Source organism: Triturus cristatus, chromosome 1_2, assembly GCF_964204655.1.
Source record: "Triturus cristatus chromosome 1_2, aTriCri1.1, whole genome shotgun sequence".
In the NCBI taxonomy this organism is placed as follows: Eukaryota; Metazoa; Chordata; class Amphibia; order Caudata; family Salamandridae; genus Triturus; species Triturus cristatus.
In genome coordinates this window covers 372260847-372272870 of record NC_140580.1, presented here as the reverse complement: position 1 = coordinate 372272870, position 12024 = coordinate 372260847, and positions in this window count along the sequence as shown.

Below are 12024 nucleotides of genomic sequence, written 5' to 3'. Positions count from 1 at the left end.
GTGCCGGTTCTGTTAAAAAGGACGCCCAGATAGCTGAACCGGTCAATACTTTCCACCCTATCTCCACCCGCCTGATAGATTCTGGCTTTATTAGTGGTCCCCCCGCAGGCCATGACAAAACTTTTCTTAGCATTTAACCTCAGGCCCAGCCTATCCATAAAACTCGTATAAAAAGAAAGAGCCCTTTGGAGGCCAACCTGTGTACGAGCCATGAGCACCGCATCATCGGCGTAAAGGAGGGAGGCTATCGGGCGTGCGTGTACCCTCGGGGGATCCCTGGTGTGTGACACCAACTCCTGTTCCAGGGCGTTCGTATAGAGTGAGAACAGGAGAGGTGCCAAAACGCAACCTTGCCTGACGCCCCTCTCCACCTTAAAATATGCAGAACACTCGCCCTTCAGTCCATAACGGACTTTTGCCCTTGCGCCAGAATACAGCTGTCTCAAGAAAAGTATTATCACAGGGTCGACTTTTAACGCATTAAGGACTTCCCACAGCTTATCATGTATTACACAGTCGAAAGCGGCTGTGAGGTCGACAAAAGCCAGGTAGAGTTTCCCTGTCTTTGCCTGTGTATATTTACCAATTAATATACTAAGATTCAGGATCTGCTCATTAGTACCTAACCCAGCTCTAAAACCATATTGCACATTGCTTAAAATGTCGTTTTCTTCTACCCATGCTTGTAAATGATCTAGGACAATTCTACCGGCGATCTTCATAAGGGAGTCCAGCAGGGATATTGGACGGTAGCAGGCGGGGTTCCCTCGCTCACCCTTTTTAAAAATGGGAACTATGATCGATTCTGACCAAGTCTCAATAAAGCCTTTTTCGCAACAGGCTTGTAGGACCCTTGTCAGGATGGGACCCCACACCTCAAGGTTTGATTTATAGAGGTCTATAGGTATCCCATCTGGGCCCGCGGCCTTGCCTCCACTACTGGCCTTCACTGCCGCGTTGACGTCCTGAAGTGAAATATGAAGGTTGACAGGCCTGAATTTCTGTTTCCCTCTAGCAGTATCTTGTTCCTCGTCAGTGGGCACCCCGTCACCCTCTATTGAATACACATTGGAGAAAAAATCTAGCCAGGTTCTCTCGTCGATTGCCACCTCCATAGTTGGTTCTTCCAGGTTATTAACTAAGAATGGGGCGTTCACAGCCGACCAAAATTTGGAGCTGTCTTTACTCTCGGCGGCCTCGCAAAGATTTCTCCAAGCATTGTCTTTCAATTTATTCACCCTGGATTTTCTAGCGGCATTATACAATTTCCTGCAGGCCCTAATCTCACTACTGTCTCTTTCGGGTCTATGCGGAGCTTTCTTCAGATTTGAATAACATCTGGTGCAATCCTGGTCGAACCATCCCTTCCTAGGATTACCTGTACCTCTGCATTCCCTGGACAATGTGCTTTTCACAACCTCGGTGATACAGTCAAAAGCTTTTAAAACATCATCATGCGACGGGTTATCACTTAGACATGTTGTAATTGGATCTATTGCCTTGGAAACTATTTCATTATTGAGCTCTGCAGGGTCCCGGCTAGCCCAGCGTATGGCATAGCCATTCTTCCTGCCCAACTCAATATTCTGCAACCATGCCATACTGGTACATAATTTTCGAGACGCGCTATTAGCGACGGCTATGTTCACACTGATGGCCAAATGATCACTCAGGGTATTTTGGTGAATTTTGTAACCTTTCACATAATTAGCGTGATGATTGGGGATAAGAATAAAATCAATGATTGATTTGGCACCTCTACCAATGAATGTATGGCCAAAATCCACCTTGGGCGTGCATAAGCAGTTAGAGAAGCCAAAGTCGTATTTAAACATGAGCTCATTTAAGAGCTCACCTTTGGCTGTGTGCTGAAAGTGGACTGGAGGATCATTCTTATTCAGAGTTAGGCCGCATTTACCCGCATCTATAAGTGGGCACAAGCTAGTATTGAAGTCACCACCCCAAATGGGGATTAAAGTTATGTCACCTCTTAATTTTAGGTTATTAATATCCCTACTAAGCTTTTCTAATACAGACCCCAACTGATCCTTTTCCACATTATTATAGAAATTAATCAGAACCAAAACAGTATACAGATCCATATGAACTAAGACGATTTGATAAAAATTTCTGCACACACCATATCTAAATTACGTACCCCCAACAAGTTAGACACATATACACAAAGCCCCCCTTTTGGTCTGCCAAAAGATGATCGAATAGCAGGAGTGTGGTATGTTTTAAAGCCATTAATGTGGACTCCGTCGATTACCCAGGTCTCTTGTAGGCATAAGATATTAAAATTGCTAACAAAGTCCAGCCAGGCGGGGTCATTCACTTTTTGCTTTAGGCCTGCCACATTCCAAAAGCAAATGCTACAAATCCCAGCATGATGGTCAATAAGGTCCACAGTAGTCCCCAAAGTGATATTTTTACTAGCTTGGGTGCTGCCTCCATCGTCCACTTGTTCCGGCACAGACTGGTCCAGTGAAGTTGGTGCACCCCATATTGTGCTAGTAGGAGGGGAAGGCACCCTCAGGGGTTGTAAACTTTTAGTTGGTGGTCATTCATTCTCGTCTAGGGTAGATAAAGGGGCAAATCTATTTGAGACAACTAAATTGTGGTAAGGGCCCTCCTTATTCCAACAATGCAAGCCTTGGTTTTCAACAGGATTTTTAAATGGCAAGCGGTAAAAAAGTCCAACTGGCGGACTTGGATACTAGTGTTAGTAAGGTTCAGATGTTGGAATCTTGACAAGATTTCATTAACAAGAGCTGGTGAACCTAATGATAATACTATACAGTCTCCTTTATAAGGTTTGCAGTTAGTTCCAACCCAGTCCACTCTCCTCACCATTTTAAATTCCCCGAAGAGTGCATTTGTTAAACCAGTCCTGTTTCCCAACCAATTTAGGGTTTTATTTCTTAAGGCAGGCCAGGTTTCGTTAGCTGCCGGATCCAGTTTGGGTACATTGGCTAGGATGATAGTATATGGTGTTGCAGCCGGAGGGAGGTTAAGTGTTTGGGCTCTATTAATCGCCATCTTATTGATATCTTCTCCCCCCGTCCGTCTATCAAGGGGTTTATAGCCTGCCCTACCCATCTCATTATGCCTGGAAGGTTTGCCATTTACTAAGGGACTGATAGTAGTAGTCGTGGAGCCGTGATTAGACGAGTCCGGACGACCATTTTGCTCCAAAGCTGCTCGTGCGCCCGTATCGGGCCGCACGACAGTTCCGCTCGAGCCCTCCCTCTCTACTCGATCGTAACCACCTGTTGGCCTCTGGGGCGCCGTACCAGCCCCTAGGGCAGTAGAGGGTTGGGCCGCGAGCAATTTATCCAAGCATTTTTCCATTTTCTCTATCCTAGTTGAAAAAGTGTTTAGTGATTTTGTCACAAATTCCTTTAAATCTTTAATGATTATCATTAGATTAGACGATTCGCATGTAGAATCGCTACACGTCTTTTTCCCCTTCATTGCACTTGGTATGCCTAAGTATTTTTGTGCATTATATTTAACATTTTTTTGTTTCCCCTGCCACTTTTTTGGTTGAATCCTAGTTTGTGTAGGGGTAGAATTGGGGTGCGGGTGGATTACTATCACATCCTCATTAGGAGTGTTATTTGATGGCTTTGAAATAAGTGGGGTACCCATGCTGTTAGGTGAGACAAGGGGGTCGCAAGCTGCTGTTCCTGCTAGGAGAGCATCGTTATTAACCTGGATGGACCCATTAGTCTGTTGAGCGTGATTAGGGGTACCAGGGAAATCACTCGTTCCCGCCCCTTTATCCCTTGACCTGTTACTAACCGTGTTCCTCGGTTGGGGTAATAAAGGATCTGCTGTATCATTATTTAGTGTCTCTTCCACTGAGTTGATCTGTCTTTCGATGTCCCCAACGGCCCCAGTTAAATAATTCAATAGGGTCATATTGACCTTCCTGTGTTTACTGGGTATTTTAGGTGAATGGTTTGCTGTCTGTTTTCTTTTCCCCATTACAAGCGTTTAGGTCGCAAACATAGGACAGATGAAACACTCAAGCAACACTGTGGGAGCACAAATGCCAATACATTTTTACCACAGAAACAACTCGCCCCAAAAGCAGAGCTAAGGCTGTGCGGATAAACCCCTATATAGGGGAAGGTCTGAAGATGTTAACAACGGCGAAGCGAGTTGTGCTAGATAGCGAAAGGGTCCGACCTAACCAAGGAAATATACAATCAAATATAATGAAAAAGGGCTACAGGCTCACAATAGGGGCCACAAGGATGGTCACAGTACCTTTGTGTGCAGTCCAGGAGTTAGCACAGGAGGGCGGAGGTTAAGGGACTGGCCCTGCCCTGGCTGGTACTGGCGATGACGGGCAAGGACGGGCCCGCCCTTGGCCCGGGCTTCGCCCGCGCGCCTCCCGCGCCGCGAGGATTGTCGGCGCATTTTAGCGCGATTCTGGTTGTTGCCGCCTCCCACCTGGAAGCGAGGTCTCTTGGGCTACTGAGTCCTGTAAAGTGCAGGTGCCTGAAGGTTTCTGAGCGCGTCCCGCGCCGTGAGGATTGTCGGCGCTTTTTAGCGCGGTTCTGGTTGTTGCCGCCTCCCACCTGGAAGCGAGGTCTCTTGGGCTACTGAGTCCTGTAAAGTGCAGGTGCTTGAAGGTTTCTGAGCGTGTCCCGCGCCGCGAGGATTGTCGGCGCTTTTTAGCGCGATTCTGGTTGTTGCCGCCTCCCACCTGGAAGCGAGGTCTCTTGGGCTACTGAGTCCTGTAAAGTGCAGGTGCCTGAAGGTTTCTGAGCGCGTCCCACGCCGCGAGGATTGTCGGCACTTTTTAGCGCGATTCTGGTTGTTGCCGCCTCCCACCTGGAAGCGAGGTCTCTTGGGCTACTGAGTCCTGTAAAGTGCAGGTGCCTGAAGGTTTCTGAGCGCGTCCCGCGCCGCGAGGATTGTCGGTGCTTTTTAGCGCGATTCTGGTTGTTGCCGCCTCCCACCTGGAAGCGAGGTCTCTTGGGCTACTGAGTCCTGTAAAGTGCAGGTGCCTGAAGGTTTCTGAGCGCGTCCCCATACATAGTTCAATTTGAAGGTGCATCAGCAGCAGTGGTGGAGTCTGCTGCAGAGATTTCTTTGGAGGTGCCCTGGCTCCATGTAAGTCAAACCAGCGAAGACTGGGACAACAGTGCAGTGTTAGGACGTCTCCCTATGAGGCCCCGGTGCCTCCCGGTACCTTTCGTTAGAGCAGCTTCAGACTCTCTCATGCCGGGATACCACACGTAGGAATTCCTTTGAGGCTCTTTTCACAGTGTTGCCTCAGGACTGCGTGGGCTGTGTGGGGCCACTCATAGGCTCTGCGAAGGGGTTGCTGTGAAACTCCCAACAGGGCCACTCCACATAGCTTGTGCAACTACAAGAGCAGGCAATGTAATGGTCGGGTGTGCTCTCTTCAGCAGGACTCCGGTACATGTGACGTCTAACGGATGATCTCTGGATGATCAGTCTCTCACAGCACCAGGAATGCCTTATTGGTCTCCAGATATTTCTCAGGCATAAGGTTCTACTCTGGTGGTGAAATGGTCTATAGGTTGGTCTGGTGATGCACATGGTAATGATAACAATCTTACCATCTGACAACTTGTTTTACAGGTGGCAATGCCTTGCTTGGAGGGAGTACGACTAGAGGGACTTTTTATCCACTTGTGGTTCTCCTTCTTCTTCTTTGGCATGAGCAGTTGCTAGCAGGGATGCTAACTGTCTCAAGCAGCCCGTGACTTGTGTCTTAATGGTCGCGTTGTGAAGCGTGGGGGAGAGACATGGTTTGCGCTTGCTGGTGACTTACAATTGGTCCCCCCATGGAGCTGTCTCCTGTGATGTGGTAGCTGGCTTGTGTTTATGGATGCACTCTCCGGTAGTGGCACAAGTCCTCGGTCTTGTCGCTCTTCTTCCTTTCTCCTGCACACCTGTGGTTGTTGGGATCTTCTGTGTGACGGGTCTGTCATATACCTTTCTCTCCTCTTCTTCACGATGTGCTGTCATGCCACTTTCTTCTTCTCACCCACTTTTTCTTATGATGTGGCGTTGTGCCACTCTCTTCTCCCTTTCAACTCTTTTGTCACGTGGCATCATGCCACGCACTTCTGTCTTCTGACCAGACCTCTCACTGTGATGTGCTGTTCATAGGGACCTCCCTGGTCATGTCCTGTTCATAGGACAGTTTCTCTTCTTCACCTCGGACCTCTCACAGGTTTTGTCCTGTCGGGAGGATTTGACTGTTCACTTCCTTGTTGACCTTTCATAGGTCCTATCCTGTTGGTAGGAATGGACTCTTCTCTTCCTCGTGGACCTCTCACTGGTCCTGTCCCTTCCTCAGGGATCTTCATGGTGTTCCACTCCCTGGATGGAGGATTACCTTTCCTTCTGTCTTCTCTTCTTCGTTCAAGGTAGTAGTGCTTGCGCCTCGAACCTGCGCCATCATGGCACTTGGTCTTGCATAATTGTGGGTGTGTTTGACAGGGTCGTTCACTCCGTGTGACATGCGCAGTGTTGGGCCAATGGTGCCCATTTGGTGCTGAGGTGGCCAGCTGGTGTGGCGTCTATCGTCCAGCATTACTTCTGTTTCTTTGAGGGCTTTCTCTTTCCAGGGCTCCTCCCTGTGCTATTCGATTTCCAGGTGCAGCCTCCTACACCTCTCTGATCTCGATCTCTTGGTCTCTGACGATGCTTTGCATGCCCATTCCTCTCTCTTGTGGTGGTGGCAGACGGCTGCTAAGGAGGGGGGGCAGAATGCTCACTTCTCTCATCAGGGCCTCTGCTTTCTGGCAATGCGCAATCAGCCTTCTCAGGGGAAACGGAACTCAGACAGTACTTACAGGCGGATGAGCAGAGCCTTGTGGGGGTTAACATCCTCCTTTGCTGCTGTGCTTCTTTTCTTTTGCTGGGGCGCTGCCTTCTTAGGCTTAGCTGCTTTGGGCTGGGCAGACTTGGGGTTCACTACTTTGGCTTGAGTTGTCTTGGCTACTGGATGCTCCATGGGCTGGCTTTCACTGGACTCTGTGCATTACTCTTGGCTGAGGCAGATTTGGGCTTCCTGGTGCTGTCTGGAGGGGTTTACAGTCTCCTCCCTCCTTGTTGCAACTGCAGGCATCCACCAGGGGGCATGTTGCACTTTCTTGACCAGCCTCTTGCTGTGGTGCCTAGGAGCAGTGAGCAGTCTCTTCAGCTCATCTTCTTGCATGTGGTTCAGACTGTGCAGTGGTCTCCTCACTAGGCGTGGGTACATTCTGCGGGTACTTGTCTCCTCTACAGCTGCAGTGGCAGTGGACTCTGGTAGTGCCTCGCGGAGACATGAACTGCTCTTCACGTTCTGTAGTGGCACTGGCTGCACATGGGCAATAGGTTGCGTTGCAGGCACTGTAAATTTCAGGCCTCAGCAGCTTTCTTGATGCGGCAGGCCTCACAGGGCCCAGGAGATGTCAGTGCAGGGTTTTCCAAAATGCATGGATGACTTGCGCAATGCACAAGTGTTCTTTTGAAGGCTGTTTACTTGCTGATCATGTTCATGATTCCGGTGCAGTACCACACCTAGCTGCTAATGGCACTGTGGTCATCCTCATGCTCTACCAGTGGGCCACAGCTTTTTCGACCCGCCGGGTGGATGTTGGAGAGTCCTTTACTTCCCTGCTGGGGCATTCTCTGCAACACAGGTTGCGTGAAGGCTGCAGCTGCAGACGGGGGCTCACAGATGCTTGCTTCGGGACACTACAGGCTGTGACATTTGTGAGGCTGCAAGAATGTCTATGCAAGTGTCAACTTTGTTAGAGGGGCGTTTCTGTGTGATGTGCTCGCTTCACTTAGGTACAGTGCAGGGTTCGCACATATGTGGTATGATTTTCAGTTAGGGGCAGTTTTTTTGCAAACAGCGTTCTTTATGTGGGAACGGTACCACAAATGACAGTTCAGTGGCACACTGTAGCCACTCTTCACCTGCCATAGCGGCTTTCCTCAAAGCAGAGTCTGTGTCGCTCTCCTTTCACCTGCGGGCAGGGCACGCCACTTGCTGGGCCAATGCATACCCACCACTCGGACTCACTATACTTTAGTGGACTTGCTTCGTCCACAATGCAGCGCCGTCTTGTAGCTGCTGCTGCTACTGCTACCCAGAGGTCAGGAGTTCGAGGCCCTCCTCTACCCGCAGGCTCGTGCCTGCACCTCATCCCTGGTGGTCAAGTGGTAGAGCGTCACTGCTCTGCTGCTTGACTGCCCCTCTGTCTCTCTTTCTGCTGTTTCTGTCCCTCTATCTGCTTTTCTCTTTCACTTTACTGCTTCTGCCTTTTGGCTTTTCTTTTTTCTTTTCTTTTTCTTTCTTCTTCCTGTCCTCTCCCTCATCGCCCATGCAACCCCCGCGATCTGCCTCTCTCCAGTGTCACTTCCAGCTGTTGCGTTTCCTGCCTCCCAGCTTTCCAGCCCCACCCGGAGCACTACTTAATGGTGGCCGCGTGCCTATGCCATGCCGAAGGCAAGCCTGCCTGTCCCCATCCGTGCCTAGCGTCAGGGTCCCTACTTCTCAGACATTCCACCGCTATGTTGCCAGCACCCTCCTCGCCCTCAATCCAGGACGCCACACTGCCTACTATTAAGCATCACAGAAGAAGACCCTTAGTCCCTTTGCCTGCCGGAACTGCAACAGCACCTTCAGCCATGCCAACATGCCAGCAACTCTCGCTGCCCAGGCGACCAACAGCACACCCGTCTGGCTCAAATGCATCCTTCTCAACGTGTAGTCCCTCCACAAACATGCCCCAGAAATCTGGGACCTCTTTGACGCCACCTCTCCTTTGATTGCTTTCCTCACAGAAACCTGGACAAAATCCCTGCTCCGGACCGGACATCGCCATCCCCGATGGCTACAAAATCACCCGCATGGACTGCCCGAGCATCCAGGAGGAGGCATCGCCATCATCCAAAAAAGCACACTCCAACTGACCACGCACTCTAACGACCCAATGACAACCTTGGAACACCTCCACTTCCATATACGGACCAACCCCAACACCACCTACCACCCTCCACGGCACCCTCGTCTACAAGCCTCCTGACCCACCTTACCCGATGCCATTGTTGACCTCATCACACGCCATGCTCTTGCATCCACCGACTACATCCTACTAGCAGACCTCAACTTCCACATGGACAACCCTAGTGACCAGAACACCGCTTCTCTTCTGGAGAACCTCGCCAACATCGGACTCAGGCAGATAGTCACCCCACTGACGCACACAGCCGAATACATGCTCTACCCCATCTTGTCTGCCAGCGGGAACATCAGCTACAGCCACACCACTGAACACTCCTGGACTGCCCATCACTGCATGCATCTCACCTTCGCTATGACCACCGTCATCATCTCCCCCCATCACAGCTGGATCAAGGACACTGAAGAACTTCTCGTCAACACCCTCAGCACAACCACTCTGCCAACACCAACGGATGCCAACACCGCAGCACGCAACCTCCACTGATGGATCTCCAACTGCGCCAACACCCTGGCACCCTTCAAAAAAGACCAGGCAAGCAACACTCCGAAAAGGGCAGATGGGTCACTCCCTCCCTTTACAAGTCTAGACACACCTGCAGATGACTCGAGAAGAGATGAAGTAACAACATAACCCCGAAAACTAACTCAACCTTCGAATCCGCCGTCAACACACACCACCTTCTCCTGAAAACCAAAAAGAAAATAGCCGTTAAAAACAGAATCAACCCCAACACACACAACGCCAAATAACTCTTTGCCATCGTCAAGGAGTTCACCAGGCCCAACAGCGAGACCATAGACGTTCTCCCTCTCAAGACCTCTTCCAACAAACTCGGCACTTTCTTCCTCCACAAGATCAGGAAGATCTATGACAGCCTCGGCACCCTATACCCGGCCACCATCGCACACAACCAAGCCATACCCCAACACACTGTGCCCTGCTGGACCCCGCTCACAATAGAGGACATGCTCAAGACCATGAAAAGCATCTATTCAGGAGCTCTAGTGGATCCTTGCCCATACCACATCTTCCACAGAGCAGCTTCCACCATCGTACTACAGATTCGCCGCACCATCAACTGCTCCATCGAAACCGCCAACTTCCCCGATGACTGGAAACATGCCGAGATCAACCCCCTGCTCCAGAAACCTCAAGAACTTCGGACCCATATTCCTCCTTCCGTTCCCAGTCATGGTCATCGAGAAGGCCATCAACACCCAACTCTCTGAGTTCATCGAAGTGAACAACATCCTGGACACCTCCCAATTCAGCTTCCGAGGCAACCACAGTACGGAGACCGCACTCCTCACTGCCACCGATGACGTTCACTCCCTCCTGGACACAGACAAGATCACAGCCCTCATCCCACTAGACCTCTCATCCGCCTTCGACACCATCTCACACCACACCCTAATCATGAGACTCCAAGACGCCGGCATCCGCAATAAGGCTCTGGACTGGATCCACTCCTTTGTCACCGGCAGGACCCAGCAAGTCAGACTACCATTGTTCCTCTCAGAACCCACAGAGATCAGCTGTGGAGTGTCTCAGGGTTCATCCCTGAGCCCCACCCTCTTCAACGTCTACATGGACACCCTCGCAGCCATCGTCAGAAGCCATGGACTCAACATAGTCTCCTACACCGACAACACCCAGCTAATCCTCTCCCTCACCAACGAACTCACAAAGACCAGGACCAGCTTTGACACTGAAAGGAAGGCCGTTGCTATCTGGATGAAAGACAGCTGCCTCAATCTCAACTCGGACAAGACCGAAGTACTCATCCTGTGATCTATCCCTTTATATTGGGACGACTCCTCGTGTAAAGCCACTCTGGCATCACCCCCCACCCCGACAGACCACGCACACAACCTCAGCATCATACTGAACTCATCGCTTACTATAAACCGCCAAATCAAAACAGTTTCCTCAGCCTGCTTCCACATGCTCCACCTGCTTTGAAAGAAATTCAGATGGATCCCCACAGAATCCAGAAAGACGTTCACCCACACACTCATCACAAGCAGACTCAACTACAGCAACGCACTCTATGCCGGAGTCACCCAGAAACAGCTCAAGAAACAACAGAAAGTCCAAAATGCCGCAGCCATATCACGCAACACCTCAGACAACTCCACTGGCTCCCAGTCAACCAGATAATCACTTTCAAGCTCCTCACTCACGCTACAAAGCTCTACACAATGAAGGACCAGCATACCTGAACCACCACCTCACATTCCACTTACCCGTCAGACAACTCCGATCCTCTCAACTCGCCCTTGCCTCTGTCTCCAGGATCCACAAGACCAGAACCAGAGGAAGGTTGTTCTCCGACCCTGCTGCCAAGACCTGGAACACCCTGTCCCTCCCACTTAGGCAATACACGTCGCTGACCTAATTCAGGAAGGAACTGAAGACCTGGCTCTTCGAATTATCCGGCCCTCCAGTCCAACCAGCATCTCCCCTCCCCAGCATCTTGAGACCCTCACGGGTGAGCAGCCGTGCTATACAAGACTCTGATTGATTGATTGACTGCGCTGCCATTTCACCATGGTTCAGCAACGATGCCCGCCCTGCTCTATCATCTCTCCCTTACATAGCTGGATGCATGGCAGGCGTTGTGTAGACGGCAGGTGAAACTGCCCTGTCTTCTTTGACCGATGCCACCGCCCGTTTCCTGATAGGTGCTGTTTCGCCATTCGTGGGTGCTGCAGGTGTCGGCGGGGATCCTTGCCTCTTATCAGTAAGTGTCGGCAGCATATGTACGCCTCGAGCGCGATGCTGACTGCGGCATTCCATCCCTGTATGCAGATTACTCTATCACCTGCTGCATGCAGTTCTATCTGCGGGGCACACTTCATGCCCAGCAGGTAGTCAGACACTGCTCCAGGTCCATCACTGTCTGACAGGGGTCGTGGCAGGCAAACGGTTGCAGGGCATGGTCGCAGGACGCTGTTCTCTTCACTCATAGGGTGGAAGTGGTCTCGCCCTGTCCTGACACTACAATGCA